This window comes from Ziziphus jujuba, chromosome 2 (genome assembly GCF_031755915.1).
Source record: "Ziziphus jujuba cultivar Dongzao chromosome 2, ASM3175591v1".
Lineage (NCBI taxonomy): Eukaryota > Viridiplantae > Streptophyta > Magnoliopsida > Rosales > Rhamnaceae > Ziziphus > Ziziphus jujuba.
The window spans coordinates 19,309,235-19,331,281 of NC_083380.1; the positions used below are offsets into that span (position 1 = coordinate 19,309,235).

Consider the following 22,047-nt stretch of genomic DNA (forward strand, 5'->3'; position numbering starts at 1 on the left):
GGCGAGTTCCCTCAGTCGGGCCGGGAGAAAAGGGAAACTCCGAGGGTGAAAGGCGCGGGGAAAGAGAGGAAAAAAAAAAAAAAAAGGGGTGCAACACGAGGACTTCCCAGGAGGTCACCCATCCTAGTACTACTCTCGCCCAAGCACGCTTAACTTCGGAGTTTTGATGGGATCCGGTGCATTAGTGCTGGTATGATCGCACCCGACATGGTGATGCTAAAGAATGGATATAAGGAAAAGAAGCAGCGCAGCAGGTCCGCATGCGTTCGGCGCGATCCGGGCAGCGGCATCGATGCACCGGCCCACCGAGCGAGTTCCCTCGGTCGGGCCGGGAGAAAAGGGAAACTCCGAGGGTGAAAGGCGCGGGGAAAGAGAGGAAAAAAAAAAAAAAAAAAGGGTGCAACACGAGGACTTCCCAGGAGGTCACCCATCCTAGTACTACTCTCGCCCAAGCACGCTTAACTTCGGAGTTCTGATGGGATCCGGTGCATTAGTGCTGGTATGATCGCACCCGACATGGTGATGCTAAAGAATGGATATAAGGAAAAGAAGCAGCGCAGCAGGTCCGCATGCGTTCGGCGCGATCCGGGCAGCGGCATCGATGCACCGGCCCACCGAGCGAGTTCCCTCGGTCGGGCCGGGAGAAAAGGGAAACTCCGAGGGTGAAAGGCGCGGGGAAAGAGAGGAAAAAAAAAAAAAAAAAAAAAGGGTGCAACACGAGGACTTCCCAGGAGGTCACCCATCCTAGTACTACTCTCGCCCAAGCACGCTTAACTTCGGAGTTCTGATGGGATCCGGTGCATTAGTGCTGGTATGATCACACCCGACATGGTGATGCTCAAGAATGGATATAAGGAAAAGAAGCAGCGCAGCAGGTCCGCATGCGTTCGGCGCGATCCGGGCGAGTTCCCTCGGTCGGGCCGGGAGAAAAGGGAAACTCCGAGGGTGAACGGCGCGGGGAAAGAGAGGAAAAAAAAAAAAAAAAAAGGGGTGCAACACGAGGACTTCCCAGGAGGTCACCCATCCTAGTACTACTCTCGCCCAAGCACGCTTAACTTCGGAGTTCTGATGGGATCCGGTGCATTAGTGCTGGTATGATCGCACCCGACATGGTGATGCTAAAGAATGGATATAAGGAAAAGAAGCAGCGCAGCAGGTCCGCATGCGTTCGGCGCGATCCGGGCAGCGGCATCGATGCACCGGCCCACCGAGCGAGTTCCCTCAGTCGGGCCGGGAGAAAAGGGAAACTCCGAGGGTGAAAGGCGCGAGGAAAGAGAGGAAAAAAAAAAAAAAAAAAAAGGGTGCAACACGAGGACTTCCCAGGAGGTCACCCATCCTAGTACTACTCTCGCCCAAGCACGCTTAACTTCGGAGTTCTGATGGGATCCGGTGCATTAGTGCTGGTATGATCGCACCCGACATGGTGATGCTAAAGAATGGATATAAGGAAAAGAAGCAGCGCAGCAGGTCCGCATGCGTTCGGCGCGATCCGGGCGAGTTCCCTCGGTCGGGCCGGGAGAAAAGGGAAACTCCGAGGGTGAACGGCGCGGGGAAAGAGAGGAAAAAAAAAAAAAAAAAGGGGTGCAACACGAGGACTTCCCAGGAGGTCACCCATCCTAGTACTACTCTCGCCCAAGCACGCTTAACTTCGGAGTTCTGATGGGATCCGGTGCATTAGTGCTGGTATGATCGCACCCGACATGGTGATGCTAAAGAATGGATATAAGGAAAAGAAGCAGCGCAGCAGGTCCGCATGCGTTCGGCGCGATCCGGGCAGCGGCATCGATGCACCGGCCCACCGAGCGAGTTCCCTCGGTCGGGCCGGGAGAAAAGGGAAACTCCGAGGGTGAAAGGCGCGGGGAAAGAGAGGAAAAAAAAAAAAAAAAAAGGGTGCAACACGAGGACTTCCCAGGAGGTCACCCATCCTAGTACTACTCTCGCCCAAGCACGCTTAACTTCGGGGTTCTGATGGGATCCGGTGCATTAGTGCTGGTATGATCGCACCCGACATGGTGATGCTAAAGAATGGATATAAGGAAAAGAAGCAGCGCAGCAGGTTCGCATGCGTTCGGCGCGATCCGGGCGAGTTCCCTCAGTCGGGCCGGGAGAAAAGGGAAACTCCGAGGGTGAAAGGCGCGGGGAAAGAGAGGAAAAAAAAAAAAAAAAGGGGTGCAACACGAGGACTTCCCAGGAGGTCACCCATCCTAGTACTACTCTCGCCCAAGCACGCTTAACTTCGAAGTTCTGATGGGATCCGGTGCATTAGTGCTGGTATGATCGCACCCGACATGGTGATGCTAAAGAATGGATATAAGGAAAAGAAGCAGCGCAGCAGGTCCGCATGCGTTCGGCGCGATCCGGGCAGCGGCATCGATGCACCGGCCCACCGAGCGAGTTCCCTCGGTCGGGGCGGGAGAAAAGGGAAACTCCGAGGGTGAAAGGCGCGGGGAAAGAGAGGAAAAAAAAAAAAAAAAAAAAAGGGTGCAACACGAGGACTTCCCAGGAGGTCACCCATCCTAGTACTACTCTCGCCCAAGCACGCTTAACTTCGGAGTTCTGATGGGATCCGGTGCATTAGTGCTGGTATGATCACACCCGACATGGTGATGCTAAAGAATGGATATAAGGAAAAGAAGCAGCGCAGCAGGTCCGCATGCGTTCGGCGCGATCCGGGCGAGTTCCCTCGGTCGGGCCGGGAGAAAAGGGAAACTCCGAGGGTGAAAGGCGCGGGGAAAGAGAGGAAAAAAAAAAAAAAAAGGGGTGCAACACGAGGACTTCCCAGGAGGTCACCCATCCTAGTACTACTCTCGCCCAAGCACGCTTAACTTCGGAGTTCTGATGGGATCCGGTGCATTAGTGCTGGTATGATCGCACCCGACATGGTGATGCTAAAGAATGGATATAAGGAAAAGAAGCAGCGCAGCAGGTCCGCATGCGTTCGGCGCGATCCGGGCAGCGGCATCGATGCACCGGCCCACCGAGCGAGTTCCCTCGGTCGGGGCGGGAGAAAAGGGAAACTCCGAGGGTGAAAGGCGCGGGGAAAGAGAGGAAAAAAAAAAAAAAAAAAAAATGGTGCAACACGAGGACTTCCCAGGAGGTCACCCATCCTAGTACTACTCTCGCCCAAGCACGCTTAACTTCGGAGTTCTGATGGGATCCGGTGCATTAGTGCTGGTATGATCGCACCCGACATGGTGATGCTAAAGAATGGATATAAGGAAAAGAAGCAGCGCAGCAGGTCCGCATGCGTTCGGCGCGATCCGGGCGAGTTCCCTCGGTCGGGCCGGGAGAAAAGGGAAACTATGAGGGTGAACGGCGCGGGGAAAGAGAGGAAAAAAAAAAAAAAAAAAAGGGGTGCAACACGAGGACTTCCCAGGAGGTCACCCATCCTAGTACTACTCTCGCCCAAGCACGCTTAACATCGGAGTTCTGATGGGATCCGGTGCATTAGTGCTGGTATGATCGCACCCGACATGGTGATGCTAAAGAATGGATATAAGGAAAAGAAGCAGCGCAGCAGGTCCGCATGCGTTCGGCGCGATCCGGGCAGCGGCATCGATGCACCGGCCCACCGAGCGAGTTCCCTCGGTCGGGCCGGGAGAAAAGGGAAACTCCGAGGGTGAAAGGCGCGGGGAAAGAGAGGAAAAAAAAAAAAAAAAAAAGGGTGCAACACGAGGACTTCCCAGGAGGTCACCCATCCTAGTACTACTCTCGCCCAAGCACGCTTAACTTCGGAGTTCTGATGGGATCCGGTGCATTCGTGCTGGTATGATCGCACCCGACATGGTGATGCTAAAGAATGGATATAAGGAAAAGAAGCAGCGCAGCAGGTTCGCATGCGTTCGGCGCGATCCGGGCGAGTTCCCTCAGTCGGGCCGGGAGAAAAGGGAAACTCCGAGGGTGAAAGGCGCGGGGAAAGAGAGGAAAAAAAAAAAAAAAAAAGGGGTGCAACACGAGGACTTCCCAGGAGGTCACCCATCCTAGTACTACTCTCGCCCAAGCACGCTTAACTTCGGAGTTCTGATGGGATCCGGTGCATTAGTGCTGGTATGATCGCACCCGACATGGTGATGCTAAAGAATGGATATAAGGAAAAGAAGCAGCGCAGCAGGTCCGCATGCGTTCGGCGCGATCCGGGCGAGTTCCCTCGGTCGGGCCGGGAGAAAAGGGAAACTCCGAGGGTGAAAGGCGCGGGGAAAGAGAGGAAAAAAAAAAAAAAAAAAAAAGGGTGCAACACGAGGACTTCCCAGGAGGTCACCCATCCTAGTACTACTCTCGCCCAAGCACGCTTAACTTCGGAGTTCTGATGGGATCCGGTGCATTAGTGCTGGTATGATCGCACCCGACATGGTGATGCTAAAGAATGGATATAAGGAAAAGAAGCAGCGCAGCAGGTCCGCATGCGTTCGGCGCGATCCGGGCAGCGGCATCGATGCACCGGCCCACCGAGCGAGTTCCCTCGGTCGGGCCGGGAGAAAAGGGAAACTCCGAGGGTGAAAGGCGCGGGGAAAGAGAGGAAAAAAAAAAAAAAAAAAAAGGGTGCAACACGAGGACTTCCCAGGAGGTCACCCATCCTAGTACTACTCTCGCCCAAGCACGCTTAACTTCGGAGTTCTGATGGGATCCGGTGCATTAGTGCTGGTATGATCGCACCCGACATGGTGATGCTAAAGAATGGATATAAGGAAAAGAAGCAGCGCAGCAGGTCCGCATGCGTTCGGCGCGATCCGGGCGAGTTCCCTCGGTCGGGCCGGGAGAAAAGGGAAACTATGAGGGTGAACGGCGCGGGGAAAGAGAGGAAAAAAAAAAAAAAAAAAAGGGGTGCAACACGAGGACTTCCCAGGAGGTCACCCATCCTAGTACTACTCTCGCCCAAGCACGCTTAACATCGGAGTTCTGATGGGATCCGGTGCATTAGTGCTGGTATGATCGCACCCGACATGGTGATGCTAAAGAATGGATATAAGGAAAAGAAGCAGCGCAGCAGGTCCGCATGCGTTCGGCGCGATCCGGGCAGCGGCATCGATGCACCGGCCCACCGAGCGAGTTCCCTCGGTCGGGCCGGGAGAAAAGGGAAACTCCGAGGGTGAAAGGCGCGGGGAAAGAGAGGAAAAAAAAAAAAAAAAAAAGGGTGCAACACGAGGACTTCCCAGGAGGTCACCCATCCTAGTACTACTCTCGCCCAAGCACGCTTAACTTCGGAGTTCTGATGGGATCCGGTGCATTCGTGCTGGTATGATCGCACCCGACATGGTGATGCTAAAGAATGGATATAAGGAAAAGAAGCAGCGCAGCAGGTTCGCATGCGTTCGGCGCGATCCGGGCGAGTTCCCTCAGTCGGGCCGGGAGAAAAGGGAAACTCCGAGGGTGAAAGGCGCGGGGAAAGAGAGGAAAAAAAAAAAAAAAAAAGGGGTGCAACACGAGGACTTCCCAGGAGGTCACCCATCCTAGTACTACTCTCGCCCAACCAAGCACGCTTAACTTCGGAGTTCTGATGGGATCCGGTGCATTAGTGCTGGTATGATCGCACCCGACATGGTGATGCTAAAGAATGGATATAAGGAAAAGAAGCAGCGCAGCAGGTCCGCATGCGTTCGGCGCGATCCGGGCGAGTTCCCTCGGTCGGGCCGGGAGAAAAGGGAAACTCCGAGGGTGAAAGGCGCGGGGAAAGAGAGGAAAAAAAAAAAAAAAAAAAAAGGGTGCAACACGAGGACTTCCCAGGAGGTCACCCATCCTAGTACTACTCTCGCCCAAGCACGCTTAACTTCGGAGTTCTGATGGGATCCGGTGCATTAGTGCTGGTATGATCGCACCCGACATGGTGATGCTAAAGAATGGATATAAGGAAAAGAAGCAGCGCAGCAGGTCCGCATGCGTTCGGCGCGATCCGGGCAGCGGCATCGATGCACCGGCCCACCGAGCGAGTTCCCTCGGTCGGGCCGGGAGAAAAGGGAAACTCCGAGGGTGAAAGGCGCGGGGAAAGAGAGGAAAAAAAAAAAAAAAAAAAAAGGGTGCAACACGAGGACTTCCCAGGAGGTCACCCATCCTAGTACTACTCTCGCCCAAGCACGCTTAACTTCGGAGTTCTGATGGGATCCGGTGCATTAGTGCTGGTATGATCGCACCCGACATGGTGATGCTAAAGAATGGATATAAGGAAAAGAAGCAGCGCAGCAGGTCCGCATGCGTTCGGCGCGATCCGGGCGAGTTCCCTCGGTCGGGCCGGGAGAAAAGGGAAACTATGAGGGTGAACGGCGCGGGGAAAGAGAGGAAAAAAAAAAAAAAAAAAGGGGTGCAACACGAGGACTTCCCAGGAGGTCACCCATCCTAGTACTACTCTCGCCCAAGCACGCTTAACATCGGAGTTCTGATGGGATCCGGTGCATTAGTGCTGGTATGATCGCACCCGACATGGTGATGCTAAAGAATGGATATAAGGAAAAGAAGCAGCGCAGCAGGTCCGCATGCGTTCGGCGCGATCCGGGCAGCGGCATCGATGCACCGGCCCACCGAGCGAGTTCCCTCGGTCGGGCCGGGAGAAAAGGGAAACTCCGAGGGTGAAAGGCGCGGGGAAAGAGAGGAAAAAAAAAAAAAAAAAAAGGGTGCAACACGAGGACTTCCCAGGAGGTCACCCATCCTAGTACTACTCTCGCCCAAGCACGCTTAACTTCGGAGTTCTGATGGGATCCGGTGCATTCGTGCTGGTATGATCGCACCCGACATGGTGATGCTAAAGAATGGATATAAGGAAAAGAAGCAGCGCAGCAGGTTCGCATGCGTTCGGCGCGATCCGGGCGAGTTCCCTCAGTCGGGCCGGGAGAAAAGGGAAACTCCGAGGGTGAAAGGCGCGGGGAAAGAGAGGAAAAAAAAAAAAAAAAAAGGGGTGCAACACGAGGACTTCCCAGGAGGTCACCCATCCTAGTACTACTCTCGCCCAAGCACGCTTAACTTCGGAGTTCTGATGGGATCCGGTGCATTAGTGCTGGTATGATCGCACCCGACATGGTGATGCTAAAGAATGGATATAAGGAAAAGAAGCAGCGCAGCAGGTCCGCATGCGTTCGGCGCGATTCGGGCGAGTTCCCTCGGTCGGGCCGGGAGAAAAGGGAAACTCCGAGGGTGAAAGGCGCGGGGAAAGAGAGGAAAAAAAAAAAAAAAAAAAAAGGGTGCAACACGAGGACTTCCCAGGAGGTCACCCATCCTAGTACTACTCTCGCCCAAGCACGCTTAACTTCGGAGTTCTGATGGGATCCGGTGCATTAGTGCTGGTATGATCGCACCCGACATGGTGATGCTAAAGAATGGATATAAGGAAAAGAAGCAGCGCAGCAGGTCCGCATGCGTTCGGCGCGATCCGGGCGAGTTCCCTCGGTCGGGCCGGGAGAAAAGGGAAACTCCGAGGGTGAAAGGCGCGGGGAAAGAGAGGAAAAAAAAAAAAAAAAAAAGGGTGCAACACGAGGACTTCCCAGGAGGTCACCCATCCTAGTACTACTCTCGCCCAAGCACGCTTAACTTCGGAGTTCTGATGGGATCCGGTGCATTAGTGCTGGTATGATCGCACCCGACATGGTGATGCTAAAGAATGGATATAAGGAAAAGAAGCAGCGCAGCAGGTTCGCATGCGTTCGGCGCGATCCGGGCGAGTTCCCTCGGTCGGGCCGGGAGAAAAGGGAAACTCCGAGGGTGAACGGCGCGGGGAAAGAGAGGAAAAAAAAAAAAAAAAAAGGGGTGCAACACGAGGACTTCCCAGGAGGTCACCCATCCTAGTACTACTCTCGCCCAAGCACGCTTAACTTCGGAGTTCTGATGGGATCCGGTGCATTAGTGCTGGTATGATCGCACCCGACATGGTGATGCTAAAGAATGGATATAAGGAAAAGAAGCAGCGCAGCAGGACCGCATGCGTTCGGCGCGATCCGGGCAGCGGCATCGATGCACCGGCCCACCGAGCGAGTTCCCTCGGTCGGGCCGGGAGAAAAGGGAAACTCCGAGGGTGAAAGGCGCGGGGAAAGAGAGGAAAAAAAAAAAAAAAAAAAAAGGGTGCAACACGAGGACTTCCCAGGAGGTCACCCATCCTAGTACTACTCTCGCCCAAGCACGCTTAACTTCGGAGTTCTGATGGGATCCGGTGCATTAGTGCTGGTATGATCACACCCGACATGGTGATGCTAAAGAATGGATATAAGGAAAAGAAGCAGCGCAGCAGGTCCGCATGCGTTCGGCGCGATCCGGGCGAGTTCCCTCGGTCGGGCCGGGAGAAAAGGGAAACTCCGAGGGTGAACGGCGCGGGGAAAGAGAGGAAAAAAAAAAAAAAAAAAGGGGTGCAACACGAGGACTTCCCAGGAGGTCACCCATCCTAGTACTACTCTCGCCCAAGCACACTTAACTTCGGAGTTCTGATGGGATCCGGTGCATTAGTGCTGGTATGATCGCACCCGACATGGTGATGCTAAAGAATGGATATAAGGAAAAGAAGCAGCGCAGCAGGACCGCATGCGTTCGGCGCGATCCGGGCAGCGGCATCGATGCACCGGCCCACCGAGCGAGTTCCCTCGGTCGGGCCGGGAGAAAAGGGAAACTCCGAGGGTGAAAGGCGCGGGGAAAGAGAGGAAAAAAAAAAAAAAAAAAAAAGGGTGCAACACGAGGACTTCCCAGGAGGTCACCCATCCTAGTACTACTCTCGCCCAAGCACGCTTAACTTCGGAGTTCTGATGGGATCCGGTGCATTAGTGCTGGTATGATCACACCCGACATGGTGATGCTAAAGAATGGATATAAGGAAAAGAAGCAGCGCAGCAGGTCCGCATGCGTTCGGCGCGATCCGGGCGAGTTCCCTCGGTCGGGCCGGGAGAAAAGGGAAACTCCGAGGGTGAACGGCGCGGGGAAAGAGAGGAAAAAAAAAAAAAAAAAAAGGGGTGCAACACGAGGACTTCCCAGGAGGTCACCCATCCTAGTACTACTCTCGCCCAAGCACGCTTAACTTCGGAGTTCTGATGGGATCCGGTGCATTAGTGCTGGTATGATCGCACCCGACATGGTGATGCTAAAGAATGGATATAAGGAAAAGAAGCAGCGCAGCAGGTCCGCATGCGTTCGGCGCGATCCGGGCGAGTTCCCTCGGTCGGGCCGGGAGAAAAGGGAAACTCCGAGGGTGAAAGGCGCGGGGAAAGAGAGGAAAAAAAAAAAAAAAAGGGGTGCAACACGAGGACTTCCCAGGAGGTCACCCATCCTAGTACTACTCTCGCCCAAGCACGCTTAACTTCGGAGTTCTGATGGGATCCGGTGCATTAGTGCTGGTATGATCGCACCCGACATGGTGATGCTAAAGAATGGATATAAGGAAAAGAAGCAGCGCAGCAGGTCCGCATGCGTTCGGCGCGATCCGGGCAGCGGCATCGATGCACCGGCCCACCGAGCGAGTTCCCTCGGTCGGGCCGGGAGAAAAGGGAAACTCCGAGGGTGAAAGGCGCGGGGAAAGAGAGGAAAAAAAAAAAAAAAAAAAAAGGGTGCAACACGAGGACTTCCCAGGAGGTCACCCATCCTAGTACTACTCTCGCCCAAGCACGCTTAACTTCGGAGTTCTGATGGGATCCGGTGCATTAGTGCTGGTATGATCGCACCCGACATGGTGATGCTAAAGAATGGATATAAGGAAAAGAAGCAGCGCAGCAGGTCCGCATGCGTTCGGCGCGATCCGGGCGAGTTCCCTCGGTCGGGCCGGGAGAAAAGGGAAACTCCGAGGGTGAAAGGCGCGGGGAAAGAGAGGAAAAAAAAAAAAAAAAAGGGGTGCAACACGAGGACTTCCCAGGAGGTCACCCATCCTAGTACTACTCTCGCCCAAGCACGCTTAACTTCGGAGTTCTGATGGGATCCGGTGCATTAGTGCTGGTATGATCGCACCCGACATGGTGATGCTAAAGAATGGATATAAGGAAAAGAAGCAGCGCAGCAGGTCCGCATGCGTTCGGCGCGATCCGGGCGAGTTCCCTCGGTCGGGCCGGGAGAAAAGGGAAACTCCGAGGGTGAAAGGCGCGGGGAAAGAGAGGAAAAAAAAAAAAAAAAAAGGGGTGCAACACGAGGACTTCCCAGGAGGTCACCCATCCTAGTACTACTCTCGCCCAAGCACGCTTAACTTCGGAGTTCTGATGGGATCCGGTGCATTAGTGCTGGTATGATCGCACCCGACATGGTGATGCTAAAGAATGGATATAAGGAAAAGAAGCAGCGCAGCAGGTCCGCATGCGTTCGGCGCGATCCGGGCGAGTTCCCTCGGTCGGGCCGGGAGAAAAGGGAAACTCCGAGGGTGAACGGCGCGGGGAAAGAGAGGAAAAAAAAAAAAAAAAAAGGGGTGCAACACGAGGACTTCCCAGGAGGTCACCCATCCTAGTACTACTCTCGCCCAAGCACGCTTAACTTCGGAGTTCTGATGGGATCCGGTGCATTAGTGCTGGTATGATCGCACCCGACATGGTGATGCTAAAGAATGGATATAAGGAAAAGAAGCAGCGCAGCAGGTCCGCATGCGTTCGGCGCGATCCGGGCGAGTTCCCTCGGTCGGGCCGGGAGAAAAGGGAAACTCCGAGGGTGAAAGGCGCGGGGAAAGAGAGGAAAAAAAAAAAAAAAAAAGGGTGCAACACGAGGACTTCCCAGGAGGTCACCCATCCTAGTACTACTCTCGCCCAAGCACGCTTAACTACGGAGTTCTGATGGGATCCGGTGCATTAGTGCTGGTATGATCGCACCCGACATGGTGATGCTAAAGAATGGATATAAGGAAAAGAAGCAGCGCAGCAGGTCCGCATGCGTTCGGCGCGATCCGGGCAGCGGCATCGATGCACCGGCCCACCGAGCGAGTTCCCTCGGTCGGGCCGGGAGAAAAGGGAAACTCCGAGGGTGAAAGGCGCGGGGAAAGAGAGGAAAAAAAAAAAAAAAAAAGGGTGCAACACGAGGACTTCCCAGGAGGTCACCCATCCTAGTACTACTCTCGCCCAAGCACGCTTAACTTCGGAGTTCTGATGGGATCCGGTGCATTAGTGCTGGTATGATCGCACCCGACTTGGTGATGCTAAAGAATGGATATAAGGAAAAGAAGCAGCGCAGCAGGTCCGCATGCGTTCGGCGCGATCCGGGCGAGTTCCCTCAGTCGGGCCGGGAGAAAAGGGAAACTCCGAGGGTGAAAGGCGCGGGGAAAGAGAGGAAAAAAAAAAAAAAAAAAGGGGTGCAACACGAGGACTTCCCAGGAGGTCACCCATCCTAGTACTACTCTCGCCCAAGCACGCTTAACTTCGGAGTTCTGATGGGATCCGGTGCATTAGTGCTGGTATGATCGCACCCGACATGGTGATGCTAAAGAATGGATATAAGGAAAAGAAGCAGCGCAGCAGGTCCGCATGCGTTCGGCGCGATCCGGGCAGCGGCATCGATGCACCGGCCCACCGAGCGAGTTCCCTCGGTCGGGCCGGGAGAAAAGGGAAACTCCGAGGGTGAAAGGCGCGGGGAAAGAGAGGAAAAAAAAAAAAAAAAAAGGGTGCAACACGAGGACTTCCCAGGAGGTCACCCATCCTAGTACTACTCTCGCCCAAGCACGCTTAACTTCGGAGTTCTGATGGGATCCGGTGCATTAGTGCTGGTATGATCGCACCCGACTTGGTGATGCTAAAGAATGGATATAAGGAAAAGAAGCAGCGCAGCAGGTCCGCATGCGTTCGGCGCGATCCGGGCGAGTTCCCTCAGTCGGGCCGGGAGAAAAGGGAAACTCCGAGGGTGAAAGGCGCGGGGAAAGAGAGGAAAAAAAAAAAAAAAAAAGGGGTGCAACACGAGGACTTCCCAGGAGGTCACCCATCCTAGTACTACTCTCGCCCAAGCACGCTTAACTTCGGAGTTCTGATGGGATCCGGTGCATTAGTGCTGGTATGATCGCACCCGACATGGTGATGCTAAAGAATGGATATAAGGAAAAGAAGCAGCGCAGCAGGTCCGCATGCGTTCGGCGCGATCCGGGCAGCGGCATCGATGCACCGGCCCACCGAGCGAGTTCCCTCGGTCGGGCCGGGAGAAAAGGGAAACTCCGAGGGTGAAAGGCGCGGGGAAAGAGAGGAAAAAAAAAAAAAAAAAAAAAAGGGTGCAACACGAGGACTTCCCAGGAGGTCACCCATCCTAGTACTACTCTCGCCCAAGCACGCTTAACTTCGGAGTTCTGATGGGATCCGGTGCATTAGTGCTGGTATGATCGCACCCGACATGGTGATGCTAAAGAATGGATATAAGGAAAAGAAGCAGCGCAGCAGGTCCGCATGCGTTCGGCGCGATCCGGGCGAGTTCCCTCGGTCGGGCCGGGAGAAAAGGGAAACTCCGAGGGTGAACGGCGCGGGGAAAGAGAGGAAAAAAAAAAAAAAAAAAAGGGGTGCAACACGAGGGCTTCCTAGGAGGTCACCCATCCTAGTACTACTCTCGCCCAAGCACGCTTAACTTCGGAGTTCTGATGGGATCCGGTGCATTAGTGCTGGTATGATCGCACCCGACATGGTGATGCTAAAGAATGGATATAAGGAAAAGAAGCAGCGCAGCAGGTCCGCATGCGTTCGGCGCGATCCGGGCAGCGGCATCGATGCACCGGCCCACCGAGCGAGTTCCCTCGGTCGGGCCGGGAGAAAAGGGAAACTCCGAGGGTGAAAGGCGCGGGGAAAGAGAGGAAAAAAAAAAAAAAAAAAAGGGTGCAACACGAGGACTTCCCAGGAGGTCACCCATCCTAGTACTACTCTCGCCCAAGCACGCTTAACTTCGGAGTTCTGATGGGATCCGGTGCATTAGTGCTGGTATGATCGCACCCGACATGGTGATGCTAAAGAATGGATATAAGGAAAAGAAGCAGCGCAGCAGGTTCGCATGCGTTCGGCGCGATCCGGGCGAGTTCCCTCAGTCGGGCCGGGAGAAAAGGGAAACTCCGAGGGTGAAAGGCGCGGGGAAAGAGAGGAAAAAAAAAAAAAAAAAAAGGGGTGCAACACGAGGACTTCCCAGGAGGTCACCCATCCTAGTACTACTCTCGCCCAAGCACGCTTAACTTCGGAGTTCTGATGGGATCCGGTGCATTAGTGCTGGTATGATCGCACCCGACATGGTGATGCTAAAGAATGGATATAAGGAAAAGAAGCAGCGCAGCAGGTCCGCATGCGTTCGGCGCGATCCGGGCAGCGGCATCGATGCACCGGCCCACCGAGCGAGTTCCCTCGGTCGGGCCGGGAGAAAAGGGAAACTCCGAGGGTGAAAGGCGCGGGGAAAGAGAGGAAAAAAAAAAAAAAAAAAAGGTGCAACACGAGGACTTCCCAGGAGGTCACCCATCCTAGTACTACTCTCGCCCAAGCACGCTTAACTTCGGAGTTCTGATGGGATCCGGTGCATTAGTGCTGGTATGATCGCACCCGACATGGTGATGCTAAAGAATGGATATAAGGAAAAGAAGCAGCGCAGCAGGTCCGCATGCGTTCGGCGCGATCCGGGCGAGTTCCCTCGGTCGGGCCGGGAGAAAAGGGAAACTCCGAGGGTGAAAGGCGCGGGGAAAGAGAGGAAAAAAAAAAAAAAAAAAGGGGTGCAACACGAGGACTTCCCAGGAGGTCACCCATCCTAGTACTACTCTCGCCCAAGCACGCTTAACTTCGGAGTTCTGATGGGATCCGGTGCATTAGTGCTGGTATGATCGCACCCGACATGGTGATGCTAAAGAATGGATATAAGGAAAAGAAGCAGCGCAGCAGGTCCGCATGCGTTCGGCGCGATCCGGGCAGCGGCATCGATGCACCGGCCCACCGAGCGCAGCAGGTCCGCATGCGTTCGGCGCGACCCGGGCGAGTTCCCTCGGTCGGGCCGGGAGAAAAGGGAAACTCCGAGGGTGAAAGGCGCGGGGAAAGAGAGGAAAAAAAAAAACAAAAGGGGTGCAACACGAGGACTTCCCAGGAGGTCACCCATCCTAGTACTACTCTCGCCCAAGCACGCTTAACTTCGGAGTTCTGATGGGATCCGGTGCATTAGTGCTGGTATGATCGCACCCGACATGGTGATGCTAAAGAATGGATATAAGGAAAAGAAGCAGCGCAGCAGGTCCGCATGCGTTCGGCGCGATCCGGGCGGCGGCATCGATGCACCGGCCCACCGAGCGAGTTCCCTCGGTCGGGCCGGGAGAAAAGGGAAACTCCGAGGGTGAAAGGCGCGGGGAAAGAGAGGAAAAAAAAAAAAAAAAAAAAAGGGTGCAACACGAGGACTTCCCAGGAGGTCACCCATCCTAGTACTACTCTCGCCCAAGCACGCTTAACTTCGGAGTTCTGATGGGATCCGGTGCATTAGTGCTGGTATGATCGCACCCGACATGGTGATGCTAAAGAATGGATATAAGGAAAAGAAGCAGCGCAGCAGGTCCGCATGCGTTCGGCGCGATCCGGGCGAGTTCCCTCGGTCGGGCCGGGAGAAAAGGGAAACTCCGAGGGTGAAAGGCGCGGGGAACGAGAGGAAAAAAAAAAAAAAAAAAGGGGTGCAACACGAGGACTTCCCAGGAGGTCACCCATCCTAGTACTACTCTCGCCCAAGCACGCTTAACTTCGGAGTTCTGATGGGATCCGGTGCATTAGTGCTGGTATGATCGCACCCGACATGGTGATGCTAAAGAATGGATATAAGGAAAAGAAGCAGCGCAGCAGGTCCGCATGCGTTCGGCGCTATCCGGGCGAGTTCCCTCAGTCGGGCCGGGAGAAAAGGGAAACTCCGAGGGTGAAAGGCGCGGGGAAAGAGAGGAAAAAAAAAAAAAAAAAAAGGGGTGCAAAACGAGGACTTCCCAGGAGGTCACCCATCCTAGTACTACTCTCGCCCAAGCACGCTTAACTTCGGAGTTCTGATGGGATCCGGTGCATTAGTGCTGGTATGATCGCACCCGACATGGTGATGCTAAAGAATGGATATAAGGAAAAGAAGCAGCGCAGCAGGTCCGCATGCGTTCGGCGCGATCCGGGCAGCGGCATCGATGCACCGGCCCACCGAGCGAGTTCCCTCGGTCGGGCCGGGAGAAAAGGGAAACTCCGAGGGTGAAAGGCGCGGGGAAAGAGAGGAAAAAAAAAAAAAAAAAAAGGTGCAACACGAGGACTTCCCAGGAGGTCACCCATCCTAGTACTACTCTCGCCCAAGCACGCTTAACTTCGGAGTTCTGATGGGATCCGGTGCATTAGTGCTGGTATGATCGCACCCGACATGGTGATGCTAAAGAATGGATATAAGGAAAAGAAGCAGCGCAGCAGGTCCGCATGCGTTCGGCGCGATCCGGGCGAGTTCCCTCGGTCGGGCCGGGAGAAAAGGGAAACTCCGAGGGTGAAAGGCGCGGGGAAAGAGAGGAAAAAAAAAAAAAAAAAGGGGTGCAACACGAGGACTTCCCAGGAGGTCACCCATCCTAGTACTACTCTCGCCCAAGCACGCTTAACTTCGGAGTTCTGATGGGATCCGGTGCATTAGTGCTGGTATGATCGCACCCGACATGGTGATGCTAAAGAATGGATATAAGGAAAAGAAGCAGCGCAGCAGGTCCGCATGCGTTCGGCGCGATCCGGGCGAGTTCCCTCGGTCGGGCCGGGAGAAAAGGGAAACTCCGAGGGTGAAAGGCGCGGGGAAAGAGAGGAAAAAAAAAAAAAAAAAAGGGGTGCAACACGAGGACTTCCCTGGAGGTCACCCATCCTAGTACTACTCTCGCCCAAGCACGCTTAACTTCGGAGTTCTGATGGGATCCGGTGCATTAGTGCTGGTATGATCGCACCCGACATGGTGATGCTAAAGAATGGATATAAGGAAAAGAAGCAGCGCAGCAGGTCCGCATGCGTTCGGCGCGATCCGGGCGAGTTCCCTCGGTCGGGCCGGGAGAAAAGGGAAACTCCGAGGGTGAAAGGCGCGGGGAAAGAGAGGAAAAAAAAAAACAAAAGGGGTGCAACACGAGGACTTCCCAGGAGGTCACCCATCCTAGTACTACTCTCGCCCAAGCACGCTTAACTTCGGAGTTCTGATGGGATCCGGTGCATTAGTGCTGGTATGATCGCACCCGACATGGTGATGCTAAAGAATGGATATAAGGAAAAGAAGCAGCGCAGCAGGTCCGCATGCGTTCGGCGCGATCCGGGCGAGTTCCCTCGGTCGGGCCGGGAGAAAAGGGAAACTCCGAGGGTGAAAGGCGCGGGGAAAGAGAGGAAAAAAAAAAAAAAAAAAGGGGTGCAACACGAGGACTTCCCAGGAGGTCACCCATCCTAGTACTACTCTCGCCCAAGCACGCTTAACTTCGGAGTTCTGATGGGATCCGGTGCATTAGTGCTGGTATGATCGCACCCGACATGGTGATGCTAAAGAATGGATATAAGGAAAAGAAGCAGCGCAGCAGGTCCGCATGCGTTCGGCGCGATCCGGGCAGCGGCATCGATGCACCGGCCCACCGAGCGAGTTCCCTCGGTCGGGCCGGGAGAAAAGGGAAACTCCGAGGGTGAAAGGCGCGGGGAAAGAGAGGAAAAAAAAAAAAAAAAAAGGGGTGCAACACGAGGACTTCCCAGGAGGTCACCCATCCTAGTACTACTCTCGCCCAAGCACGCTTAACTTCGGAGTTCTGATGGGATCCGGTGCATTAGTGCTGGTATGATCGCACCCGACATGGTGATGCTAAAGAATGGATATAAGGAAAAGAAGCAGCGCAGCAGGTCCGCATGCGTTCGGCGCGATCCGGGCGAGTTCCCTCAGTCGGGCCGGGAGAAAAGGGAAACTCCGAGGGTGAAAGGCGCGGGGAAAGAGAGGAAAAAAAAAAAAAAAAAAGGGGTGCAACACGAGGACTTCCCAGGAGGTCACCCATCCTAGTACTACTCTCGCCCAAGCACGCTTAACTTCGGAGTTCTGATGGGATCCGGTGCATTAGTGCTGGTATGATCGCACCCGACATGGTGATGCTAAAGAATGGATATAAGGAAAAGAAGCAGCGCAGCAGGTCCGCATGCGTTCGGCGCGATCCGGGCGGCGGCATCGATGCACCGGCCCACCGAGCGAGTTCCCTCGGTCGGGCCGGGAGAAAAGGGAAACTCCGAGGGTGAAAGGCGCGGGGAAAGAGAGGAAAAAAAAAAAAAAAAAAAAAAGGGTGCAACACGAGGACTTCCCAGGAGGTCACCCATCCTAGTACTACTCTCGCCCAAGCACGCTTAACTTCGGAGTTCTGATGGGATCCGGTGCATTAGTGCTGGTATGATCGCACCCGACATGGTGATGCTAAAGAATGGATATAAGGAAAAGAAGCAGCGCAGCAGGTCCGCATGCGTTCGGCGCGATCCGGGCGAGTTCCCTCGGTCGGGCCGGGAGAAAAGGGAAACTCCGAGGGTGAACGGCGCGGGGAAAGAGAGGAAAAAAAAAAAAAAAAAAGGGGTGCAACACGAGGACTTCCCAGGAGGTCACCCATCCTAGTACTACTCTCGCCCAAGCACGCTTAACTTCGGAGTTCTGATGGGATCCGGTGCATTAGTGCTGGTATGATCGCACCCGACATGGTGATGCTAAAGAATGGATATAAGGAAAAGAAGCAGCGCAGCAGGTCCGCATGCGTTCGGCGCGATCCGGGCGAGTTCCCTCGGTCGGGCCGGGAGAAAAGGGAAACTCCGAGGGTGAACGGCGCGGGGAAAGAGAGGAAAAAAAAAAAAAAAAAAAGGGGTGTAACACGAGGACTTCCCAGGAGGTCACCCATCCTAGTACTACTCTCGCCCAAGCACGCTTAACTTCGGAGTTCTGATGGGATCCGGTGCATTAGTGCTGGTATGATCGCACCCGACATGGTGATGCTAAAGAATGGATATAAGGAAAAGATGCAGCGCAGCAGGTCCGCATGCGTTCGGCGCGATCCGGGCGAGTTCCCTCGGTCGGGCCGGGAGAAAAGGGAAACTCCGAGGGTGAAAGGCGCGGGGAAAGAGAGGAAAAAAAAAAAAAAAAAAGGGGTGCAACACGAGGACTTCCCAGGAGGTCACCCATCCTAGTACTACTCTCGCCCAAGCACGCTTAACTTCGGAGTTCTGATGGGATCCGGTGCATTAGTGCTGGTATGATCGCACCCGAGATGGTGATGCTAAAGAATGGATATAAGGAAAAGAAGCAGCGCAGCAGGTCCGCATGCGTTCGGCGCGATCCGGGCAGCGGCATCGATGCACCGGCCCACCGAGCGAGTTCCCTCGGTCGGGCCGGGAGAAAAGGGAAACTCCGAGGGTGAAAGGCGCGGGGAAAGAGAGGAAAAAAAAAAAAAAAAAAGGGGTGCAACACGAGGACTTCCCAGGAGGTCACCCATCCTAGTACTACTCTCGCCCAAGCACGCTTAACATCGGAGTTCTGATGGGATCCGGTGCATTAGTGCTGGTATGATCGCACCCGACATGGTGATGCTAAAGAATGGATATAAGGAAAAGAAGCAGCGCAGCAGGTCCGCATGCGTTCGGCGCTATCCGGGCGAGTTCCCTCAGTCGGGCCGGGAGAAAAGGGAAACTCCGAGGGTGAAAGGCGCGGGGAAAGAGAGGAAAAAAAAAAAAAAAAAAGGGGTGCAACACGAGGACTTCCCAGGAGGTCACCCATCCTAGTACTACTCTCGCCCAAGCACGCTTAACTTCGGAGTTCTGATGGGATCCGGTGCATTAGTGCTGGTATGATCGCACCCGACATGGTGATGCTAAAGAATGGATATAAGGAAAAGAAGCAGCGCAGCAGGTCCGCATGCGTTCGGCGCGATCCGGGCGAGTTCCCTCGGTCGGGCCGGGAGAAAAGGGAAACTCCGAGGGTGAACGGCGCGGGGAAAGAGAGGAAAAAAAAAAAAAAAAAAGGGGTGCAACACGAGGACTTCCCAGGAGGTCACCCATCCTAGTACTACTCTCGCCCAAGCACGCTTAACTTCGGAGTTCTGATGGGATCCGGTGCATTAGTGCTGGTATGATCGCACCCGACATGGTGATGCTAAAGAATGGATATAAGGAAAAGAAGCAGCGCAGCAGGTCCGCATGCGTTCGGCGCGATCCGGGCGAGTTCCCTCGGTCGGGCCGGGAGAAAAGGGAAACTCCGAGGGTGAACGGCGCGGGGAAAGAGAGGAAAAAAAAAAAAAAAAAAAGGGGTGCAACACGAGGACTTCCCAGGAGGTCACCCATCCTAGTACTACTCTCGCCCAAGCACGCTTAACTTCGGAGTTCTGATGGGATCCGGTGCATTAGTGCTGGTATGATCGCACCCGACATGGTGATGCTAAAGAATGGATATAAGGAAAAGATGCAGCGCAGCAGGTCCGCATGCGTTCGGCGCGATCCGGGCGAGTTCCCTCGGTCGGGCCGGGAGAAAAGGGAAACTCCGAGGGTGAAAGGCGCGGGGAAAGAGTGGAAAAAAAAAAAAAAAAAAGGGGTGCAACACGAGGACTTCCCAGGAGGTCACCCATCCTAGTACTACTCTCGCCCAAGCACGCTTAACTTCGGAGTTCTGATGGGATCCGGTGCATTAGTGCTGGTATGATCGCACCCGACATGGTGATGCTAAAGAATGGATATAAGGAAAAGAAGCAGCGCAGCAGGTCCGCATGCGTTCGGCGCGATCCGGGCAGCGGCATCGATGCACCGGCCCACCGAGCGAGTTCCCTCGGTCGGGCCGGGAGAAAAGGGAAACTCCGAGGGTGAAAGGCGCGGGGAAAGAGAGGAAAAAAAAAAAAAAAAAAGGGGTGCAACACGAGGACTTCCCAGGAGGTCACCCATCCTAGTACTACTCTCGCCCAAGCACGCTTAACTTCGGAGTTCTGATGGGATCCGGTGCATTAGTGCTGGTATGATCGCACCCGACATGGTGATGCTAAAGAATGGATATAAGGAAAAGAAGCAGCGCAGCAGGTCCGCATGCGTTCGGCGCTATCCGGGCGAGTTCCCTCAGTCGGGCCGGGAGAAAAGGGAAACTCCGAGGGTGAAAGGCGCGGGGAAAGAGAGGAAAAAAAAAAAAAAAAAAGGGGTGCAACACGAGGACTTCCCAGGAGGTCACCCATCCTAGTACTACTCTCGCCCAAGCACGCTTAACTTCGGAGTTCTGATGGGATCCGGTGCATTAGTGCTGGTATGATCGCACCCGACATGGTGATGCTAAAGAATGGATATAAGGAAAAGAAGCAGCGCAGCAGGTCCGCATGCGTTCGGCGCGATCCGGGCGGCGGCATCGATGCACCGGCCCACCGAGCGAGTTCCCTCGGTCGGGCCGGGAGAAAAGGGAAACTCCGAGGGTGAAAGGCGCGGGGAAAGAGAGGAAAAAAAAAAAAAAAAAAAAAGGGTGCAACACGAGGACTTCCCAGGAGGTCACCCATCCTAGTACTACTCTCGCCCAAGCACGCTTAACTTCGGAGTTCTGATGGGATCCGGTGCATTAGTGCTGGTATGATCGCACCCGACATGGTGATGCTAAAGAATGGATATAAGGAAAAGAAGCAGCGCAGCAGGTCCGCATGCGTTCGGCGCGATCCGGGCGAGTTCCCTCGGTCGGGCCGGGAGAAAAGGGAAACTCCGAGGGTGAAAGGCGCGGGGAAAGAGAGGAAAAAAAAAAAAAAAAAGGGGTGCAACACGAGGACTTCCCAGGAGGTCACCCATCCTAGTACTACTCTCGCCCAAGCACGCTTAACTTCGGAGTTCTGATGGGATCCGGTGCATTAGTGCTGGTATGATCGCACCCGACATGGTGATGCTAAAGAATGGATATAAGGAAAAGAAGCAGCGCAGCAGGTCCGCATGCGTTCGGCGCGATCCGGGCAGCGGCATCGATGCACCGGCCCACCGAGCGAGTTCCCTCGGTCGGGCCGGGAGAAAAGGGAAACTCCGAGGGTGAAAGGCGCGGGGAAAGAGAGGAAAAAAAAAAAAAAAAAGGGGTGCAACACGAGGACTTCCCAGGAGGTCACCCATCCTAGTACTACTCTCGCCCAAGCACGCTTAACTTCGGAGTTCTGATGGGATCCGGTGCATTAGTGCTGGTATGATCGCACCCGACATGGTGATGCTAAAGAATGGATATAAGGAAAAGAAGCAGCGCAGCAGGTCCGCATGCGTTCGGCGCGATCCGGGCGAGTTCCCTCGGTCGGGCCGGGAGAAAAGGGAAACTCCGAGGGTGAACGGCGCGGGGAAAGAGAGGAAAAAAAAAAAAAAAAAAAGGGGTGCAACACGAGGACTTCCCAGGAGGTCACCCATCCTAGTACTACTCTCGCCCAAGCACGCTTAACTTCGGAGTTCTGATGGGATCCGGTGCATTAGTGCTGGTATGATCGCACCCGACATGGTGATGCTAAAGAATGGATATAAGGAAAAGAAGCAGCGCAGCAGGTCCGCATGCGTTCGGCGCGATCCGGGCGAGTTCCCTCGGTCGGGCCGGGAGAAAAGGGAAACTCCGAGGGTGAAAGGCGCGGGGAAAGAGAGGAAAAAAAAAAAAAAAAAAGGGGTGCAACACGAGGACTTCCCAGGAGGTCACCCATCCTAGTACTACTCTCGCCCAAGCACGCTTAACTTCGGAGTTCTGATGGGATCCGGTGCATTAGTGCTGGTATGATCGCACCCGACATGGTGATGCTAAAGAATGGATATAAGGAAAAGAAGCAGCGCAGCAGGTCCGCATGCGTTCGGCGCGATCCGGGCAGCGGCATCGATGCACCGGCCCACCGAGCGAGTTCCCTCGGTCGGGCCGGGAGAAAAGGGAAACTCCGAGGGTGAAAGGCGCGGGGAAAGAGAGGAAAAAAAAAAAAAAAAAAGGGGTGCAACACGAGGACTTCCCAGGAGGTCACCCATCCTAGTACTACTCTCGCCCAAGCACGCTTAACTTCGGAGTTCTGATGGGATCCGGTGCATTAGTGCTGGTATGATCGCACCCGACATGGTGATGCTAAAGAATGGATATAAGGAAAAGAAGCAGCGCAGCAGGTCCGCATGCGTTCGGCGCTATCCGGGCGAGTTCCCTCAGTCGGGCCGGGAGAAAAGGGAAACTCCGAGGGTGAAAGGCGCGGGGAAAGAGAGGAAAAAA

At 54.6% G+C, this 22,047-nt stretch overlaps 75 non-coding genes across 75 annotated transcripts; all 75 read right to left on the reverse strand.

Moving 5' to 3' along the window:
• Nucleotides 1-85: 85 nt before the first annotated feature.
• Nucleotides 86-204, reverse strand: LOC132801824 (5S ribosomal RNA). The gene has a single exon (XR_009636945.1). It is a non-coding gene; the product is annotated as a 5S ribosomal RNA (ribosomal RNA).
• A 190-nt stretch (nucleotides 205-394) lies between these two features.
• On the reverse strand, nucleotides 395-513 carry LOC132801060 (5S ribosomal RNA). Its single transcript, XR_009636176.1, has one exon. It is a non-coding gene; the product is annotated as a 5S ribosomal RNA (ribosomal RNA).
• A 193-nt stretch (nucleotides 514-706) lies between these two features.
• LOC132801407 (5S ribosomal RNA) lies at nucleotides 707-825 on the reverse strand. The gene has a single exon (XR_009636523.1). It is a non-coding gene; the product is annotated as a 5S ribosomal RNA (ribosomal RNA).
• Nucleotides 826-987: 162 nt separating this feature from the next.
• LOC132802454 (5S ribosomal RNA) lies at nucleotides 988-1,106 on the reverse strand. Its single transcript, XR_009637578.1, has one exon. It is a non-coding gene; the product is annotated as a 5S ribosomal RNA (ribosomal RNA).
• A 192-nt stretch (nucleotides 1,107-1,298) lies between these two features.
• On the reverse strand, nucleotides 1,299-1,417 carry LOC132801062 (5S ribosomal RNA). Its single transcript, XR_009636178.1, has one exon. It is a non-coding gene; the product is annotated as a 5S ribosomal RNA (ribosomal RNA).
• A 161-nt stretch (nucleotides 1,418-1,578) lies between these two features.
• On the reverse strand, nucleotides 1,579-1,697 carry LOC132802465 (5S ribosomal RNA). Its single transcript, XR_009637589.1, has one exon. It is a non-coding gene; the product is annotated as a 5S ribosomal RNA (ribosomal RNA).
• Nucleotides 1,698-1,887: 190 nt separating this feature from the next.
• Nucleotides 1,888-2,006, reverse strand: LOC132801853 (5S ribosomal RNA). Its single transcript, XR_009636974.1, has one exon. It is a non-coding gene; the product is annotated as a 5S ribosomal RNA (ribosomal RNA).
• A 160-nt stretch (nucleotides 2,007-2,166) lies between these two features.
• Nucleotides 2,167-2,285, reverse strand: LOC132801600 (5S ribosomal RNA). The gene has a single exon (XR_009636719.1). It is a non-coding gene; the product is annotated as a 5S ribosomal RNA (ribosomal RNA).
• A 193-nt stretch (nucleotides 2,286-2,478) lies between these two features.
• On the reverse strand, nucleotides 2,479-2,597 carry LOC132801408 (5S ribosomal RNA). Its single transcript, XR_009636524.1, has one exon. It is a non-coding gene; the product is annotated as a 5S ribosomal RNA (ribosomal RNA).
• Nucleotides 2,598-2,757: 160 nt separating this feature from the next.
• Nucleotides 2,758-2,876, reverse strand: LOC132802476 (5S ribosomal RNA). Its single transcript, XR_009637600.1, has one exon. It is a non-coding gene; the product is annotated as a 5S ribosomal RNA (ribosomal RNA).
• Nucleotides 2,877-3,069: 193 nt separating this feature from the next.
• LOC132801710 (5S ribosomal RNA) lies at nucleotides 3,070-3,188 on the reverse strand. The gene has a single exon (XR_009636830.1). It is a non-coding gene; the product is annotated as a 5S ribosomal RNA (ribosomal RNA).
• Nucleotides 3,189-3,351: 163 nt separating this feature from the next.
• On the reverse strand, nucleotides 3,352-3,470 carry LOC132801641 (5S ribosomal RNA). Its single transcript, XR_009636761.1, has one exon. It is a non-coding gene; the product is annotated as a 5S ribosomal RNA (ribosomal RNA).
• A 191-nt stretch (nucleotides 3,471-3,661) lies between these two features.
• On the reverse strand, nucleotides 3,662-3,780 carry LOC132801111 (5S ribosomal RNA). The gene has a single exon (XR_009636227.1). It is a non-coding gene; the product is annotated as a 5S ribosomal RNA (ribosomal RNA).
• A 162-nt stretch (nucleotides 3,781-3,942) lies between these two features.
• On the reverse strand, nucleotides 3,943-4,061 carry LOC132802487 (5S ribosomal RNA). The gene has a single exon (XR_009637611.1). It is a non-coding gene; the product is annotated as a 5S ribosomal RNA (ribosomal RNA).
• A 164-nt stretch (nucleotides 4,062-4,225) lies between these two features.
• On the reverse strand, nucleotides 4,226-4,344 carry LOC132801063 (5S ribosomal RNA). The gene has a single exon (XR_009636179.1). It is a non-coding gene; the product is annotated as a 5S ribosomal RNA (ribosomal RNA).
• A 192-nt stretch (nucleotides 4,345-4,536) lies between these two features.
• On the reverse strand, nucleotides 4,537-4,655 carry LOC132801064 (5S ribosomal RNA). The gene has a single exon (XR_009636180.1). It is a non-coding gene; the product is annotated as a 5S ribosomal RNA (ribosomal RNA).
• Nucleotides 4,656-4,818: 163 nt separating this feature from the next.
• On the reverse strand, nucleotides 4,819-4,937 carry LOC132801642 (5S ribosomal RNA). Its single transcript, XR_009636762.1, has one exon. It is a non-coding gene; the product is annotated as a 5S ribosomal RNA (ribosomal RNA).
• A 191-nt stretch (nucleotides 4,938-5,128) lies between these two features.
• On the reverse strand, nucleotides 5,129-5,247 carry LOC132801223 (5S ribosomal RNA). Its single transcript, XR_009636339.1, has one exon. It is a non-coding gene; the product is annotated as a 5S ribosomal RNA (ribosomal RNA).
• A 162-nt stretch (nucleotides 5,248-5,409) lies between these two features.
• On the reverse strand, nucleotides 5,410-5,532 carry LOC132802160 (5S ribosomal RNA). Its single transcript, XR_009637284.1, has one exon. It is a non-coding gene; the product is annotated as a 5S ribosomal RNA (ribosomal RNA).
• Nucleotides 5,533-5,696: 164 nt separating this feature from the next.
• On the reverse strand, nucleotides 5,697-5,815 carry LOC132801065 (5S ribosomal RNA). Its single transcript, XR_009636181.1, has one exon. It is a non-coding gene; the product is annotated as a 5S ribosomal RNA (ribosomal RNA).
• A 193-nt stretch (nucleotides 5,816-6,008) lies between these two features.
• Nucleotides 6,009-6,127, reverse strand: LOC132801066 (5S ribosomal RNA). Its single transcript, XR_009636182.1, has one exon. It is a non-coding gene; the product is annotated as a 5S ribosomal RNA (ribosomal RNA).
• A 162-nt stretch (nucleotides 6,128-6,289) lies between these two features.
• Nucleotides 6,290-6,408, reverse strand: LOC132801643 (5S ribosomal RNA). Its single transcript, XR_009636763.1, has one exon. It is a non-coding gene; the product is annotated as a 5S ribosomal RNA (ribosomal RNA).
• A 191-nt stretch (nucleotides 6,409-6,599) lies between these two features.
• On the reverse strand, nucleotides 6,600-6,718 carry LOC132801334 (5S ribosomal RNA). Its single transcript, XR_009636450.1, has one exon. It is a non-coding gene; the product is annotated as a 5S ribosomal RNA (ribosomal RNA).
• Nucleotides 6,719-6,880: 162 nt separating this feature from the next.
• On the reverse strand, nucleotides 6,881-6,999 carry LOC132802498 (5S ribosomal RNA). The gene has a single exon (XR_009637622.1). It is a non-coding gene; the product is annotated as a 5S ribosomal RNA (ribosomal RNA).
• Nucleotides 7,000-7,163: 164 nt separating this feature from the next.
• On the reverse strand, nucleotides 7,164-7,282 carry LOC132801067 (5S ribosomal RNA). The gene has a single exon (XR_009636183.1). It is a non-coding gene; the product is annotated as a 5S ribosomal RNA (ribosomal RNA).
• A 162-nt stretch (nucleotides 7,283-7,444) lies between these two features.
• LOC132801068 (5S ribosomal RNA) lies at nucleotides 7,445-7,563 on the reverse strand. The gene has a single exon (XR_009636184.1). It is a non-coding gene; the product is annotated as a 5S ribosomal RNA (ribosomal RNA).
• A 162-nt stretch (nucleotides 7,564-7,725) lies between these two features.
• On the reverse strand, nucleotides 7,726-7,844 carry LOC132802509 (5S ribosomal RNA). The gene has a single exon (XR_009637633.1). It is a non-coding gene; the product is annotated as a 5S ribosomal RNA (ribosomal RNA).
• Nucleotides 7,845-8,037: 193 nt separating this feature from the next.
• LOC132801409 (5S ribosomal RNA) lies at nucleotides 8,038-8,156 on the reverse strand. The gene has a single exon (XR_009636525.1). It is a non-coding gene; the product is annotated as a 5S ribosomal RNA (ribosomal RNA).
• A 162-nt stretch (nucleotides 8,157-8,318) lies between these two features.
• Nucleotides 8,319-8,437, reverse strand: LOC132801353 (5S ribosomal RNA). Its single transcript, XR_009636469.1, has one exon. It is a non-coding gene; the product is annotated as a 5S ribosomal RNA (ribosomal RNA).
• A 193-nt stretch (nucleotides 8,438-8,630) lies between these two features.
• Nucleotides 8,631-8,749, reverse strand: LOC132801410 (5S ribosomal RNA). The gene has a single exon (XR_009636526.1). It is a non-coding gene; the product is annotated as a 5S ribosomal RNA (ribosomal RNA).
• Nucleotides 8,750-8,912: 163 nt separating this feature from the next.
• LOC132802520 (5S ribosomal RNA) lies at nucleotides 8,913-9,031 on the reverse strand. Its single transcript, XR_009637644.1, has one exon. It is a non-coding gene; the product is annotated as a 5S ribosomal RNA (ribosomal RNA).
• A 160-nt stretch (nucleotides 9,032-9,191) lies between these two features.
• LOC132802532 (5S ribosomal RNA) lies at nucleotides 9,192-9,310 on the reverse strand. Its single transcript, XR_009637657.1, has one exon. It is a non-coding gene; the product is annotated as a 5S ribosomal RNA (ribosomal RNA).
• A 193-nt stretch (nucleotides 9,311-9,503) lies between these two features.
• On the reverse strand, nucleotides 9,504-9,622 carry LOC132801069 (5S ribosomal RNA). Its single transcript, XR_009636185.1, has one exon. It is a non-coding gene; the product is annotated as a 5S ribosomal RNA (ribosomal RNA).
• A 161-nt stretch (nucleotides 9,623-9,783) lies between these two features.
• LOC132802543 (5S ribosomal RNA) lies at nucleotides 9,784-9,902 on the reverse strand. The gene has a single exon (XR_009637670.1). It is a non-coding gene; the product is annotated as a 5S ribosomal RNA (ribosomal RNA).
• Nucleotides 9,903-10,064: 162 nt separating this feature from the next.
• On the reverse strand, nucleotides 10,065-10,183 carry LOC132802554 (5S ribosomal RNA). The gene has a single exon (XR_009637681.1). It is a non-coding gene; the product is annotated as a 5S ribosomal RNA (ribosomal RNA).
• Nucleotides 10,184-10,345: 162 nt separating this feature from the next.
• LOC132802566 (5S ribosomal RNA) lies at nucleotides 10,346-10,464 on the reverse strand. Its single transcript, XR_009637693.1, has one exon. It is a non-coding gene; the product is annotated as a 5S ribosomal RNA (ribosomal RNA).
• A 161-nt stretch (nucleotides 10,465-10,625) lies between these two features.
• Nucleotides 10,626-10,744, reverse strand: LOC132801459 (5S ribosomal RNA). Its single transcript, XR_009636575.1, has one exon. It is a non-coding gene; the product is annotated as a 5S ribosomal RNA (ribosomal RNA).
• Nucleotides 10,745-10,934: 190 nt separating this feature from the next.
• LOC132801070 (5S ribosomal RNA) lies at nucleotides 10,935-11,053 on the reverse strand. Its single transcript, XR_009636186.1, has one exon. It is a non-coding gene; the product is annotated as a 5S ribosomal RNA (ribosomal RNA).
• A 162-nt stretch (nucleotides 11,054-11,215) lies between these two features.
• LOC132802577 (5S ribosomal RNA) lies at nucleotides 11,216-11,334 on the reverse strand. Its single transcript, XR_009637704.1, has one exon. It is a non-coding gene; the product is annotated as a 5S ribosomal RNA (ribosomal RNA).
• Nucleotides 11,335-11,524: 190 nt separating this feature from the next.
• LOC132801071 (5S ribosomal RNA) lies at nucleotides 11,525-11,643 on the reverse strand. Its single transcript, XR_009636187.1, has one exon. It is a non-coding gene; the product is annotated as a 5S ribosomal RNA (ribosomal RNA).
• Nucleotides 11,644-11,805: 162 nt separating this feature from the next.
• LOC132802588 (5S ribosomal RNA) lies at nucleotides 11,806-11,924 on the reverse strand. The gene has a single exon (XR_009637715.1). It is a non-coding gene; the product is annotated as a 5S ribosomal RNA (ribosomal RNA).
• A 194-nt stretch (nucleotides 11,925-12,118) lies between these two features.
• Nucleotides 12,119-12,237, reverse strand: LOC132801073 (5S ribosomal RNA). Its single transcript, XR_009636189.1, has one exon. It is a non-coding gene; the product is annotated as a 5S ribosomal RNA (ribosomal RNA).
• A 163-nt stretch (nucleotides 12,238-12,400) lies between these two features.
• Nucleotides 12,401-12,519, reverse strand: LOC132801534 (5S ribosomal RNA). Its single transcript, XR_009636650.1, has one exon. It is a non-coding gene; the product is annotated as a 5S ribosomal RNA (ribosomal RNA).
• A 191-nt stretch (nucleotides 12,520-12,710) lies between these two features.
• Nucleotides 12,711-12,829, reverse strand: LOC132801074 (5S ribosomal RNA). The gene has a single exon (XR_009636190.1). It is a non-coding gene; the product is annotated as a 5S ribosomal RNA (ribosomal RNA).
• Nucleotides 12,830-12,992: 163 nt separating this feature from the next.
• LOC132802599 (5S ribosomal RNA) lies at nucleotides 12,993-13,111 on the reverse strand. Its single transcript, XR_009637726.1, has one exon. It is a non-coding gene; the product is annotated as a 5S ribosomal RNA (ribosomal RNA).
• Nucleotides 13,112-13,301: 190 nt separating this feature from the next.
• Nucleotides 13,302-13,420, reverse strand: LOC132801491 (5S ribosomal RNA). The gene has a single exon (XR_009636607.1). It is a non-coding gene; the product is annotated as a 5S ribosomal RNA (ribosomal RNA).
• A 162-nt stretch (nucleotides 13,421-13,582) lies between these two features.
• Nucleotides 13,583-13,701, reverse strand: LOC132802610 (5S ribosomal RNA). The gene has a single exon (XR_009637737.1). It is a non-coding gene; the product is annotated as a 5S ribosomal RNA (ribosomal RNA).
• A 224-nt stretch (nucleotides 13,702-13,925) lies between these two features.
• LOC132802621 (5S ribosomal RNA) lies at nucleotides 13,926-14,044 on the reverse strand. The gene has a single exon (XR_009637748.1). It is a non-coding gene; the product is annotated as a 5S ribosomal RNA (ribosomal RNA).
• Nucleotides 14,045-14,237: 193 nt separating this feature from the next.
• On the reverse strand, nucleotides 14,238-14,356 carry LOC132801075 (5S ribosomal RNA). Its single transcript, XR_009636191.1, has one exon. It is a non-coding gene; the product is annotated as a 5S ribosomal RNA (ribosomal RNA).
• A 162-nt stretch (nucleotides 14,357-14,518) lies between these two features.
• LOC132802632 (5S ribosomal RNA) lies at nucleotides 14,519-14,637 on the reverse strand. Its single transcript, XR_009637759.1, has one exon. It is a non-coding gene; the product is annotated as a 5S ribosomal RNA (ribosomal RNA).
• Nucleotides 14,638-14,800: 163 nt separating this feature from the next.
• On the reverse strand, nucleotides 14,801-14,919 carry LOC132801504 (5S ribosomal RNA). Its single transcript, XR_009636620.1, has one exon. It is a non-coding gene; the product is annotated as a 5S ribosomal RNA (ribosomal RNA).
• A 190-nt stretch (nucleotides 14,920-15,109) lies between these two features.
• LOC132801492 (5S ribosomal RNA) lies at nucleotides 15,110-15,228 on the reverse strand. The gene has a single exon (XR_009636608.1). It is a non-coding gene; the product is annotated as a 5S ribosomal RNA (ribosomal RNA).
• Nucleotides 15,229-15,389: 161 nt separating this feature from the next.
• LOC132802643 (5S ribosomal RNA) lies at nucleotides 15,390-15,508 on the reverse strand. Its single transcript, XR_009637770.1, has one exon. It is a non-coding gene; the product is annotated as a 5S ribosomal RNA (ribosomal RNA).
• Nucleotides 15,509-15,670: 162 nt separating this feature from the next.
• On the reverse strand, nucleotides 15,671-15,789 carry LOC132801448 (5S ribosomal RNA). Its single transcript, XR_009636564.1, has one exon. It is a non-coding gene; the product is annotated as a 5S ribosomal RNA (ribosomal RNA).
• Nucleotides 15,790-15,949: 160 nt separating this feature from the next.
• Nucleotides 15,950-16,068, reverse strand: LOC132802654 (5S ribosomal RNA). The gene has a single exon (XR_009637781.1). It is a non-coding gene; the product is annotated as a 5S ribosomal RNA (ribosomal RNA).
• Nucleotides 16,069-16,230: 162 nt separating this feature from the next.
• Nucleotides 16,231-16,349, reverse strand: LOC132802665 (5S ribosomal RNA). Its single transcript, XR_009637792.1, has one exon. It is a non-coding gene; the product is annotated as a 5S ribosomal RNA (ribosomal RNA).
• A 191-nt stretch (nucleotides 16,350-16,540) lies between these two features.
• On the reverse strand, nucleotides 16,541-16,659 carry LOC132802676 (5S ribosomal RNA). The gene has a single exon (XR_009637803.1). It is a non-coding gene; the product is annotated as a 5S ribosomal RNA (ribosomal RNA).
• A 162-nt stretch (nucleotides 16,660-16,821) lies between these two features.
• Nucleotides 16,822-16,940, reverse strand: LOC132802685 (5S ribosomal RNA). Its single transcript, XR_009637812.1, has one exon. It is a non-coding gene; the product is annotated as a 5S ribosomal RNA (ribosomal RNA).
• Nucleotides 16,941-17,134: 194 nt separating this feature from the next.
• LOC132801076 (5S ribosomal RNA) lies at nucleotides 17,135-17,253 on the reverse strand. Its single transcript, XR_009636192.1, has one exon. It is a non-coding gene; the product is annotated as a 5S ribosomal RNA (ribosomal RNA).
• Nucleotides 17,254-17,415: 162 nt separating this feature from the next.
• LOC132802696 (5S ribosomal RNA) lies at nucleotides 17,416-17,534 on the reverse strand. The gene has a single exon (XR_009637823.1). It is a non-coding gene; the product is annotated as a 5S ribosomal RNA (ribosomal RNA).
• Nucleotides 17,535-17,697: 163 nt separating this feature from the next.
• On the reverse strand, nucleotides 17,698-17,816 carry LOC132801680 (5S ribosomal RNA). The gene has a single exon (XR_009636800.1). It is a non-coding gene; the product is annotated as a 5S ribosomal RNA (ribosomal RNA).
• Nucleotides 17,817-17,978: 162 nt separating this feature from the next.
• On the reverse strand, nucleotides 17,979-18,097 carry LOC132802706 (5S ribosomal RNA). The gene has a single exon (XR_009637832.1). It is a non-coding gene; the product is annotated as a 5S ribosomal RNA (ribosomal RNA).
• A 191-nt stretch (nucleotides 18,098-18,288) lies between these two features.
• LOC132801644 (5S ribosomal RNA) lies at nucleotides 18,289-18,407 on the reverse strand. The gene has a single exon (XR_009636764.1). It is a non-coding gene; the product is annotated as a 5S ribosomal RNA (ribosomal RNA).
• A 162-nt stretch (nucleotides 18,408-18,569) lies between these two features.
• Nucleotides 18,570-18,688, reverse strand: LOC132802714 (5S ribosomal RNA). Its single transcript, XR_009637833.1, has one exon. It is a non-coding gene; the product is annotated as a 5S ribosomal RNA (ribosomal RNA).
• A 162-nt stretch (nucleotides 18,689-18,850) lies between these two features.
• LOC132802722 (5S ribosomal RNA) lies at nucleotides 18,851-18,969 on the reverse strand. The gene has a single exon (XR_009637834.1). It is a non-coding gene; the product is annotated as a 5S ribosomal RNA (ribosomal RNA).
• Nucleotides 18,970-19,132: 163 nt separating this feature from the next.
• On the reverse strand, nucleotides 19,133-19,251 carry LOC132802731 (5S ribosomal RNA). The gene has a single exon (XR_009637836.1). It is a non-coding gene; the product is annotated as a 5S ribosomal RNA (ribosomal RNA).
• A 162-nt stretch (nucleotides 19,252-19,413) lies between these two features.
• On the reverse strand, nucleotides 19,414-19,532 carry LOC132802732 (5S ribosomal RNA). Its single transcript, XR_009637837.1, has one exon. It is a non-coding gene; the product is annotated as a 5S ribosomal RNA (ribosomal RNA).
• A 191-nt stretch (nucleotides 19,533-19,723) lies between these two features.
• On the reverse strand, nucleotides 19,724-19,842 carry LOC132802733 (5S ribosomal RNA). The gene has a single exon (XR_009637838.1). It is a non-coding gene; the product is annotated as a 5S ribosomal RNA (ribosomal RNA).
• A 162-nt stretch (nucleotides 19,843-20,004) lies between these two features.
• On the reverse strand, nucleotides 20,005-20,123 carry LOC132802735 (5S ribosomal RNA). Its single transcript, XR_009637840.1, has one exon. It is a non-coding gene; the product is annotated as a 5S ribosomal RNA (ribosomal RNA).
• A 193-nt stretch (nucleotides 20,124-20,316) lies between these two features.
• On the reverse strand, nucleotides 20,317-20,435 carry LOC132801077 (5S ribosomal RNA). Its single transcript, XR_009636193.1, has one exon. It is a non-coding gene; the product is annotated as a 5S ribosomal RNA (ribosomal RNA).
• A 161-nt stretch (nucleotides 20,436-20,596) lies between these two features.
• LOC132802739 (5S ribosomal RNA) lies at nucleotides 20,597-20,715 on the reverse strand. The gene has a single exon (XR_009637844.1). It is a non-coding gene; the product is annotated as a 5S ribosomal RNA (ribosomal RNA).
• Nucleotides 20,716-20,905: 190 nt separating this feature from the next.
• Nucleotides 20,906-21,024, reverse strand: LOC132802740 (5S ribosomal RNA). The gene has a single exon (XR_009637845.1). It is a non-coding gene; the product is annotated as a 5S ribosomal RNA (ribosomal RNA).
• A 163-nt stretch (nucleotides 21,025-21,187) lies between these two features.
• LOC132802741 (5S ribosomal RNA) lies at nucleotides 21,188-21,306 on the reverse strand. The gene has a single exon (XR_009637846.1). It is a non-coding gene; the product is annotated as a 5S ribosomal RNA (ribosomal RNA).
• A 162-nt stretch (nucleotides 21,307-21,468) lies between these two features.
• On the reverse strand, nucleotides 21,469-21,587 carry LOC132802742 (5S ribosomal RNA). Its single transcript, XR_009637847.1, has one exon. It is a non-coding gene; the product is annotated as a 5S ribosomal RNA (ribosomal RNA).
• A 191-nt stretch (nucleotides 21,588-21,778) lies between these two features.
• LOC132802743 (5S ribosomal RNA) lies at nucleotides 21,779-21,897 on the reverse strand. The gene has a single exon (XR_009637848.1). It is a non-coding gene; the product is annotated as a 5S ribosomal RNA (ribosomal RNA).
• Between the last annotated feature and the right edge of the window lie 150 nt (nucleotides 21,898-22,047).